Consider the following 12456-nt stretch of genomic DNA (forward strand, 5'->3'; position numbering starts at 1 on the left):
CTTTCATTTCCGCTTTCCTTCATAAAAGAATTGAAAATTATATGAAGATAATGATTATTATTATTATTATTATTATTATTATTATTATAAGAATGAGAATAACAATAATAATAATAATAATAATAATAATAATAATAATAATAATAATAACCATCATCATGAACATAAAGGATTGAACTCTACATTTCGTTCCGTCTTGAAAGGTTTAAAGTTGTTCCTCTTAGCGTTTCTTTGCTGTTCCCACTTCCTTTAAGTTAATATTGAAAAAGAACTAAAGGTACTACAACTTTGATCTATTCTCTGTAACTGAATACACCATTCTGATGTAAGATATTAATTTCTGCTGCCTCAATTCATCGTCTTTGTTGAGTTAATATCCAGTTTTTGACTTCGTAGAGAAATGTTGGTGCGATCAATATTTATAGTTTTAGAACAATTTGTGTTCTATCTTTCTTTAATATGATCGATAGGCTATTGGAATTTATTTATTTCAATTTCAATATCATTTGAATTCTCGTTTGTGATGTTGCACTCCAAGAAATTAAATGTATTGCATTGTTTGGGACTTCATTTTTAATTCACACTTTTATGCTTAAAGTGTTCTACTACCCAAAAATCCAAACACTTTCGTCTTGATTATAGGAATTTTTAAATTATATTTTCTTTTTTACAATTTTGTATAATTTTTAGACTGCAAATTATCTTCTGCATTTGACAAAATAGCCTAGTCATCGACAAATAAGGATTCATAAAGAGTTAGTTCTTTCAGATACGAGCATTTATCTGTTCTCAGTTGATTCTGCCATCACTTCGCCCAAATGTATGTATAAATTATTAAACAATATGGGACATAGTGGGTATCCTTGTTAATAATAATAATAATAATAATAATAATAATAATAATAATAATAATAATAATAATTACAATTACTTACTTACAAATGGCTTTTAGAGAACCCGGAGGTTCATTGCCGCTCTTACATAAGCTGGCCATCGTTCCCTATCCTCAGCAAGATTAATCCAGTCCCTACCATCATATCCCACCTCCCTTAAATCCATTTCAATATTATCCACCCATCTAGGTCTCTGCCTCCCCAACTAACACCATACGCATTTCTGGATTCACCCATACATGCCACATACCCTGCCCATCTCAAACGTTTGGATTTATTGCTCCTAATTATGTTAGGTGACGAATAAAATGTGTGCAGTTTTGCGTTATGTAACTTTCTCCATTGGTCTTGTAACTTCATCCCTCTTACTTCAAATATTTTCCTAAGCATCTTATTCTCGAATACCCTTAACCTCTGTTTCCTTTCTCAAAGTGACAGTTCAAGTTTCACAACCATACAGAACAACCGGTAATACAACTGTTTTATGAAGTCTAACTTTCAGTTTTTTTTTTAAACCAGACTAGATGACAAAAGCTTATCAACCGAATAGTAACAGGTATTTTCCATATTTATTCTGCGTTTAACTTCCTCTCGAGTGTCGTTTATATTTGTTATTGCTGCTCCAAGATATTTGAACTTTTCAACCTCTTCAAAGGATAATTTTATATTTTTATATTTTTATTTGGTACTATGTTCTGGTCACGAGACGTAATCATATACAGATGTGGACAAATTATTAGACTAAATTAATTATATGTGCAACGAAGCTGTATTTATCGGCAGAAATAATGAACAAAAATGTATTTTGGACAGATATAATGAACAGAAAATTGAGTCTGAAGATTACTAATATTTTGTGAACATTCCCTTATTCTTTATTAACACGTTGATTTTGTCAGGGATGCTGGAAACCAAAGTTTGACAATTTCTTTGAATATCAGCATCATTTAGCAAGATATCAGACAGTGCTTAAATGAGTTTATGTTTTGTTGTAAGCCTCTTTTTATACACTTTCTTCTTCAGTATAGATAATAGATTTTCAATTTCGTTCATGTCCGGTCTTCTAGCAGGCCATGGGAGAACAGACTGTTGAATATCTTCTGCAGCATATAATTCAAATACCAGTGTACCAACACAGCCAAACAAAATATACTTAACCATTGGAAAAATATACCAGAATATGTAAATAATCATATTTACAACAATAGAGACTCTGTGAATTATACTGATAGTTCATATGATGAATTATATTATGTTTCAAAGAAAAACGTTTTAGTCTATTAATTTGTCCACGTCTGTACTTGTCTTGTCGGGAATAATAATAATAATAATAATAATAATAATAATAATAATAATAATAATAACAATAATAATAATGAAGACTGAGCTTTATACTCCACACCGGAACGAACTTTCACAAGTAGCACGATTCTCTGAACCTATGGTCAATATGGCACAAAATCCGCTTAGGGGAACATAGGACCAAGGCACACAGATACCTACATGCAATTCCGATTGCACTCATTATTATTATTATAAACTTATAATGGTGCTGGTTAACACATTTAGTAGTCACCGGCGTAGCTCAGTCGGCTGATGCGCTTACCTGCCGATTCGAAGTTGCGTTCGGGCGTGGATTCCATTCCTGCTGGGGCTGATTACCTGATTGGGTTTTTTCCGAGTTTTTCCCCAAGCGTAAGAGAATGTCAAGTAATCTATGATGAATCCTCGCTCTCATTTCGCCAAATTCCATTCCATTATTACCAATATCGCTAAATAACCGAGTAGTTGATAAAGCGACGTTGAATAAAAACAACATGTTTACTAAGTGAAATTATTAATAACGTATAACCTCCTGTGTCCTAAGAGTGTAGTATACCATACCATACTTCATAATTATATGATTATGATATAAAATGTAGGCCTACGTTGAGAGACCCGAAGTATAGTATACCTGCATTAATGCCCTAACTGTAACCTGCAGAAATTTTTCAGCATTTTGCTCAAGTCAGTGACTTTTTTCAAGTGTAGAATTATATTCATCTTTAAAAATAAAACAATAAATGTCTCAGGACTCAGGAGAATAAGGAATATTGGAAATATGGTTTACAAGTACTGAAAAAAAAAAGACGGAATACTTAGTAATAAATATTGGCTCGTAGTATAGTGTTTGGATAAATGATGACACATTCATATAAAAAGTGATTCAATTCAAATGATTTGGTTTCATGTTATTAAGAAACGTAATTAATAAAGGAGAAGAAAAACATAGGATCCAAGGAGATAGAAAAGTGGTCGGTTGTTTTAAATTCACTTTGATGTGTAAAATCTATTTCCAAAACAACAGAAAATGTATCGGTTAAGTGAAGATAAAGTCTGGATTTGAGAAAGATAAGGAACGTTGAAATGAACCGTAACGTACAAGCGATGAAAATGGACTACCTAGACAAAATACTACGAGTAGAATGTCTGGATTTCAGCGAATAACCAGTAAAAAAATTAGAAAGTAAGTGACAGCAGAGCAAGCAATAAAGATGGATTGAAGTGAAAAACTTACCTTGGTTATGACAAGTGATGAGACTGCCGGAAAATAATTGCTAAAAAATTAATTTTTCATTGGAATTCACCTGGCTGTACTGTATTGAAAGTTTTGAGGGGCATACATGGTAGAAACCTGGATGAAGACATTGCCCAAAACATGGAAACTTGAAAAAGGGGATTGAATGGACAAAATCTACCTGTTTATATGTATTTTGTAGGTTATTTAACGGCTCTGTTTCAATTACTAGGTCGATTGCCATTCATGGAATTGGTGATAGATGTTCCATTCTACTTTGTATTTATAATGTACCGATATTTATTTAACTCAGTAGAGAAATACACCCGATTCTTGACATAAAGTACAAGATTGTAAGAGGGAGAAAAGAAGAAGAGAAGATTAAAGTGGGAGGGAAGCAGAAAAGAGAAACTGGAAAAAAAGGAGGGGAGAAAGATAAAATTGAGAATATGATCTAGGGGATAGCAGAGTAGAATAAGAACAGGTGGTGAAAGAAAAAGAGTCAAAGGCAAAGTAAAAGAACAGAAAATGTGGAAGAAATGCGAAGAGGAAAGGAAATGAAAATATTTTATTATTTGTTTACATTGGCGGTATTAAGGCGGTATTGTACGACCTTCTCTTACACTCCACCAGCTCATAAAGACACAAACAGTGAAATTAAATGAAAGTGAGAAGAACAGACCTCTGTAGAACACGCCAAGATATATCCCATTGACGAACTTAAGAACCTCTGTAGGAAACACCAAGAGATATTACATAGGTAAGCTTAAGAATCTCTGTAGAAAACGCCAAGGGATATTCCATAGGCAAGCTTAAGAATATCTGCAGAAAACGCCAAGAGATATTACATAAAGTAGCTTAAGAACCTCTGTAGAAAACGTCAAGAGATATTTCACTATCAAACTTTAGAACTTCTGTAGAAAACGCCAAGAGATATTCCATTGTCAAACTTAAGGACATCTGCAGATAACGCCAAGAGATATTCCATATGTAAGCTTAAGAATCTCTATAGAAAACTCCAAGATATATTCCATGAGAAAGCTTAAGAACCTCTGTATAAAACGCCAAGAGATATTCGAAAGCTAAGCTTAAGAACCTACGTAGAAAATGCCAAGAGATATTCTATTGGCAAACAAGAATCTTTGTAGAAAACACAAAGTGATATTCCATAGATAAGCTTAAGAACCTCTGCATAAAACGCCAAGAGACATTTCATAGCTAAGCTTAAGGATCTCTGTAGAAAACCTATACCTAAGCTTAAAAACCAATGTAGAAAATGCCAAGAGATATTCCATTGCTAAGCTTAAGAATCTCTGTAGAAAACGCCAAAAGATTTACCATTGGCAAACTAAGAACCTCTGTAGGAAACGCCAAGAAATGCTCCATAGGGAAACTTAAAAATGTCTGTAGAAAATGTCAAGAGATATTCCATAGGTAAATTTACGAACCTCTGTAGAAAACGCCAAGAGATATTCTACAGGAAAGCTTAAAAACTTCTTAGAAAACGCCAAGAGATATTCCATAGATACTTAAGAACCTCTGTAGAAAACGCCAAGAGGTATTCCACAGGCAAGTTTAGACTAAGAAGCTCTTAGAAAACGTCAAAAGATATTGCATAGATAAACTTAGGAGCCTCTGTAATACTAGCTGGTCAGTATCCATCCGTCTTTATTGAACGGAAAATGCAGGAATCGAGTGTCGGCGGATAATCGAAGTGGTCGCACAGTAAAGTTCGCGGTCCTCGCGGCAACCTGCTGCAGATGCATTCCCGTTACCTGGCGACCCGTGCGGCGTGACGTCACAAGATGCTGCTTGCGCTATATAAGACGAGACCAGCCGCGGGCGGGCGCTCAGTCTGTGGTGATTCGTGTGAAAAATCCGTGGTGATACCGGCCCGATCTCATATCTCATCCGGTAAGTTCCCATTCTAACTCTAAACACGATCCAGAGTCAAAGTAGTTCACGTCGGACGTCTCGCGGGGCGTTTCTGCGGCACCCTCTCTGCAGCGCGAGAACTCACGTTGAGTTCAATATATCTGTTGTGACAGAAAATCATTGTTGAGTTTATTTTATAATTACTAAGAATATTTTAGGCGTTTCATTTGAAACCAACTACGGAGCAGATGGGGCATATTTCATCAACTTTGTAATTTTTGCCAGGCATTTTGTTAATGTTCAAAGTCTCTGTCACTTCAGCCGAGACATATCTGTAAAACTGTCCATTAATTCAATATCCAGGAGAAATTAGGAGCATCTCGCATGTCACTTTTGATTTCTGGAAAGAATTGGAAATAACGAGTTTGAAAATTGATCCAAACTGATTACAGTACGAATTCAAGACCTATTATAAGAAAAGTAAATGTTGACCACCCAGTAAAGCGCTGAGGTAACACATTTCAACACATATTTTAAATTTTGTTTATATTTTTGAAACTGAAGCGGGTCTGAATGCCTAAATCGTGTATTAAAAGATGATAATGTTGATTATCACTATGATGATATAGTCTGTTTATTCTATTTGTGTGAATAAAATTAATGTCAACTTGTCTTTTTCCGTTATTTTTCATCATATTAGTGATGCTGTGTTTTTGAACTGTTGTTAGAAATAAACAATTTTATTATTTTTCATTTCTACCTGGAAAATATATAATTTTTTAAACTCCTTTCAGTTTACTTCAAAGAACTGTTGCTAGGATAGCTGTACTGGTGACTAAGTATAAGCAGTCAGTAAAGACTTAATCCTGCTCGCTGCCGAGCGTAGAGGCTGTGACAAATGTAGTGCGCGAAACGTAACTTAATTGAACGATTGAAGCGGGATGAAATTAATAACATAAGTTATTTATAATACACACAGGTATTCGAAAGTGAGGACACTTTTTAAATCGTTGAAACTTTGTTGAAATTGGGTTTGTATAGAATTAATATACTCGTACTGCTTGATTAGTAAAATAATCAGTATCTGTATCACTTCGGTAGAAATGTAATAAATCAAGACTACTCAAGCTGACTTTGTGTGGACTACTGCCGTTTTTAAATTCCTTTCTTTAAATATTATTCTTGTGTCGGCTGATGCACAATTGTCTTATTAGTGCTATTAATGGATGTAATATAGGATATGCCGACACCCTGTAAAAATTAGACGTCTCAATGATTTCAGGTATTGGACCTGTAGGTTATTCTGTCTTCATTTCGGAAGCTTTTAATGACTAAAAGACAAAATGGCGGTAAATTTGTAGAATTATGACTTTTTACACTAATCTGTTTCCTTTTGAATTAAGTGATGTGTGTTTTTTTAATTGTTACGCATGAAAAAATGCTTATTTTCACAAAATTTCAGCGATTTCAAAAGTATATTTACTTTTTTATTTTTGTTATTCAATTGTTATAACATTATTTTTCAACTGCTGTGGTATTCGATATCACTTTTATATCACTAATTTTCCTTTACATATTGTTGCCCCTCACCTCTTCAGATTTTTATTTTATTTATTTAATAATAACATATACATTAAAAAACGCTACATGAAAGTACCCCGAAAGAGCACAGCTCGTGTTCGGGGACAGTTCCGTTTTGATATGGAGACTTGAAAATGACATACAATTTTACATTGTTCACCAAACATACCTATTATTTCTTAATTAAAATTTAAGATTCTGATTATACAGTTTATACATACCGGTAATTCACAAAAATAGAAATCTCTACTGTTTCAAAAATAAAATTTAAAATTCTTGCACTAAGATCACATTCTTAAGAAGAGTAGATAGAAACATACATAAATATACATACTTGATAGACAAAATACTTAAGATAAAAGGTCACATAAAGATGATAGTAATAAAGTTAGTAATAATAATAACTGAGTGTAAAAAGAGACGATGTTGAAATGATTCAGGTTATACAATAACAGACCGACTTATGTACACCACGTTTCTCGTTATCATCATCCTTTACATATTTAGAGATGTGTATAGTAAATTGGGTCTTCAAATGAATTTTGGGCTCATATTGTACATTTTGTGGGAGAGTTAATAGGGCCCACATTTTTATCATAATTTTTTTTTGCAAATTATATGTAACTTTTAACGATATTAATTTATTTTAATATAGTACTCTTAAAAATATGTTCTGAAATTCATAACAATACTACTTAACAGTGAAGTTAGGAGACTATAATTTTCAATGTAACAATAAAACTGTAGGCTACCTAGATCAATGACTTAAAAAATCTCAGAACTTTTGTGTTACATTACAGCTCAAAAATATAATTTAGGAAATAAGAGTAGGTTATTGGCTTCAGTCACGCTGTATATATTGTCTGAATTAAACAGCATATTCGCAAAAGATTTATCGTTCTCTTTTTAATTTTCCGATCCAGCTTTGCTTGATTATTTAACTCATTTTCACTAAAGAGTTTGGGAATCGAATCGCTAAAAATTCTGTAACATTTAGGAGGAAGAAAGAGACTGTAGGACAGATTCGCTCAAAATTAATTTCTCTTTATTATTAACATTTAAGTTTTGCCCTATTTTCGTCATATCATCTTCCTATCAACTATTAAGAGATCCTGTGCTTATAATAACGTAAATAAAGCATTATTTTCATTATATTACATTATGTAGACCTATAAACACAAAAGTAGGAGATGGTGGGCCCGGAACTACCGTTTAGCTTGCACTCGAAATGAATGAATGAATGAACTAATGAACGAGTTGGTGAATGAATGAACGAACGAACGAATATTGCTTTGTCGACTAGAATTAGATAATTTTATGAGAACATTCGTGGGAGAAACGAACTGTGGGAGTGTGAACTGAATTCTTGAGTAGGTATAGAAGTTAAGGACGGTGGTGAAACTAGAGGTTGTACCATGGAAGAGCAATAATAATTCTTTGACAGCAGCTTGTACGAAGATGGTACTTGTAAGTTAACTGCTTATTTGACTATATAGAAAAAAACTCTCGCTACCTCTAAACTTTTGTCCCATGATTTATGTAGAATTATCTTCGTATAAATCATCACTCCATAACGGTAAAGAGATGTCACAGAGCGAAGTTCGTGGTACGAGACCGGTGTTTTAATATTTCACAAGACAGAGAGAGACAGAAATACTAAAAATGACTGTCTTGAATTATAACGCTACATAAATAAATTTATTTAAATGAGAAGCAAGAAATGCAACGCGAGAAGTAATTTTTGTTAAGGAAAGGGTAGGAAACATTTTCGCTTACGTATTACGTTCCTTAGGAAAAATTGTTTCGAAGGCCATCGTGCTTTTGAAATACGAACAGCAGCTACACGTCAATTAATTGACGACTTCGAAATGAAAAATAGATTAACATTAATTGCTTGAATGTTGCATGATTCCTTTATCTGCCAAGAACATAGCATGACATGTTATCAACAATCGACAATATTATTTTCATTTTTAAGGAAGCCGTATTTTAAATTAAGTTCCAAAAACTTGCCATAGATTACCTGACATTCGCCTTACGGTAGGGGAAAACCTCGGAAAAAAATCCAATCAGGTAATCAGCCCAAGCGGAGATCGAAAGAAAAACGCGCCCCAGCGCAACTCCGGATCGGCTACGACAGAGCTACGCCGGTGGCTGTGTTTCCTATATATGATTTTATATAATCTTATATATATATGATTTTAAATATATCATATATAATAATTATATATATGATTTTAAATCAACGAAATAAGTGGCGAACAATTAAATCTGAGAACAGATTGTAAAATATTTCATTTAACTTTTCGAATGTAAGGTAAATAATTTATGAAATGTAAATATAAAAATTGCTGTAAAAGATTTTATCCCGTTGGAAAATGGCGTGACTCTACGGCTATTTGCATAGCACGTTGCAAGTTCTCCGTTTCGGACAAATATGAAATATCACAATACTCCCTATACTGGGTGTTCATTTCAAAGTGTGTCATGACGTCACTGTTTATGAGTCAGCGATTTGAAGCGAGTTTCAGCTTTTGTGTCAGAGAAGTTGCCTATTAATCAAGGCGTTCAATCTGAACTTGAAAACGTGTACGGTATAACTTGAACGTCGTAGCAACAGATGGCGGTCTGTACAAATGTGTGCCACCATAACCTCTTTCGAACTGTGTTTTGCGCGGCCAAGTCGTACGCAGGATATTTGTTATCATCGGTTGCGTACGGCAACATTCCACAACACAAATCAAATGCTCCGTGTCCATGTTGACCGTCGAAGTTAAATGTCAACAAATACGTAAGTAATCGTCTTAACCCTCTCCCCATATCCCGACAGTAAGAAAAAAACTCATCTCAGTACATGTTTCGAAACAGTTCACATTTCTGCCACTACCGGCGTTACCGTACGTATCGGTAAGCACTCTTCAGAATGAACGCCGTACTTGCTAGGCAACTTCTCTAGCAGATAAGTAATACACCTCTGCGGAAATGTAGGAAGATTGAATTCTCTAGGCTCATCGACTAGCCACGTGAAGGCATACAGCGAGCCATGACACACTTTGAACTGAACACCCAGTAGTAGGTACACAACTCTTAAAACGCCAGCCAAGAATCGAACTAAAATTCGTGGGATTTATAGCCGCAATAGCTGGTATCTGAGCAGAGGACAATTTTGAAACAAGTCTCCAGAATTGTGAAGCACAGCTTTTGAGTCGTGCATGTGGTACCCTCATTAAAGTGGGCACGGTTACAACACTGCTTTCACGATTCTATTAATATAGTCCCATTTAGAATCAATTACCTTCTCGTTGAAGTAACAGATAATTACCCATTGTTTACACGCCGTGTTACTCACTCCGCGCCGATGTGATGAAGTAGCAGTTCAAACCACAGACGTTTATGACTCGCATTATTTTGTAATACAAATAATAAAATGTTCCACTATTTTATTTATAGCTCTCCTTTAAGGTTATTTCTGTACTAAACCACTAGCTTTACCTTTGTGCATTGTTCTCGATTTCTGAGACCTATTGTTATAATGAAAAGATTGTGAAGGTAGCGATGACACTTCACAATTTGTGAGTTAATTTACGTTCCCAATATCCTCTTACTGTGCAGATATTTCAGTTCAGTGATGAAATTACAAACGGAATTATTGATTCATAAGCCAAATATGCATGTAAAATTTGGGAGGTAGCCTGAAATACTACTACTACTACTACTACTACTACTACTACTACTACTACTACTACTACTACTACTACTACTACTACTACTACTACTACTACTACTACTACTACTACTACTAGGGTAAAGTTGCGTATATCGCACCACTTTAGCATTTATAATTTTTATTGGACAATACAATTTTTATATTCTGCATTCCTTTACAGAAATACATTCCCAGAACAGTTACCTTTCATGTAAAAAAGAATCCTTGAATTTGATTTAATATTTTTGAAGTAGAATGACATTTTCGAAACATTTGTCAATGGTGCCATTTAGGCAACTAGTTTCCTAAATAGCACCGCGGTTTCTTAAATCCCACCTCTTTATCTGTAGGGAACAGGATAAAGGAAAGCTTTTAATATTGAACATATTGAACAGTATTTAATATGAATAATGTAATAAATGAAAATTACAAGTTTATTGAAATTAATGAAAGAGAGTAACGCATCTTCAAATGAAATTGAAAAAATAGAGCATAAATTACCTAACATTTAAACTTCCTGAATGCGTTTTTTATTGTTACACATTTTCCTTGTGCTTCACCAGGCAGTTCAAACTGTAAACTGCGTCACCTTTTCTCCACGATTATATCGAAGCCACCTAAGAACTGCTTCATGATTTAGCTCTCTGAAATGGTTTGAAGATAGAAACACCTAAAGGCTGGACCTGAAGCAGCACTTTTTTCTATGGCAGGTTTGAGTGGCAAATAAAATGTTTGAGCTATTCGACAAATAGTTCACTGTTGATGTAACCTGACTCAGAGCAAACAAATAACGATCCTGGAAGAACACCAGCTGATAATGTAAGATGCACTGTGTGACTTTTAAAAATTTTCATATGTGGCACAAAATATCTGGTGCGCTTGTACAACACACAATTGTTGTACGAGTATTAACGCACTTTTCACCACTTGATATTGCACCCACCTGATGCATTCCTCGTTCATTTAAAATTTTTGGGGCCTTCTTTTGTACGGCTAGAATTGCTACAGTTGCTCATATCGCACCGGTGCGAATTAGGCACCTACAAAGTGGTGCGAGTTGAGAAACTACGTCATAAGTTATTATTTCCTTCATTCTAGCCTATAATCACCACATGTTCGAAAATCGTACTAAGTTAAATGTTCTTTAATATTTCTTTTAACCAATAACATCTTAAGATTATGTATTCCTTTGCATACAAATCCGTTATTATTTGCAAAATGTTAGCTAAATATACATCCACCTGAGCGATTATATTAAATACTCTATCACCACGTTGCTAGCACAAAGAAGTGGCAGAAATCAAGTGACATGGTGGTAGTTCATATGGTAGATTGTAACAATACCACTACGGGTGTTCATTTCAAAGTGTGTCATGACGTCACTGTTGATGAGTCAGCGATTTGAAGCGAGTTTCAGCTTTTGTGTCAGAGAAGTTGCCTATTAATCAAAGCGTTCAATCTGAACTTGAGAACGTGTACGGTATAACTTGAACGTCGTAGCAACAGATGGCGGTCTGTACGGTGTGTGTGCTACCATAACCTCTTTCGAACTGTGTTTTGCGCGGGCAAGTCGTACGCAGGGTATTTGTTATCATCGGTTGTGTACGGCAACATTCCACAACACAAATCAAATGCTCCGTGTCCATGTTGACCGTCGAAATTAATGTCAACAAATACGTAAATAATCGCCTTAACCCTCTCTCCATATCCCGACAGTAAGAAAAAACTCACCTCAGTACATGTTTCGAAACAGTTCACATTCCTGCCACTACCGACGTTACCGTACGTATCGGTAAGTACTCTTCTGAATGAACGCCGTACTTGCTAGGCAACTTCTCTGGCAC

The 12456-nt window shown here is 34.6% G+C and overlaps 1 protein-coding gene across 1 annotated transcript in view; it reads left to right on the plus strand.

The window, feature by feature from the left end:
* Window positions 1-5298: 5298 nt before the first annotated feature.
* Window positions 5299-12456, plus strand: part of LOC138705162 (uncharacterized) — a 265170-nt gene continuing 258012 nt past the window's right edge. Inside the window, exon 1 of the mRNA XM_069833828.1 lies at window positions 5299-5364. The gene's annotated coding sequence lies outside the window, so the exon portion shown is untranslated. The remainder of the gene's footprint in view (window positions 5365-12456) is intronic.

Source organism: Periplaneta americana, chromosome 8 (assembly GCF_040183065.1).
Source record: "Periplaneta americana isolate PAMFEO1 chromosome 8, P.americana_PAMFEO1_priV1, whole genome shotgun sequence".
Classification (NCBI taxonomy): Eukaryota; Metazoa; Arthropoda; class Insecta; order Blattodea; family Blattidae; genus Periplaneta; species Periplaneta americana.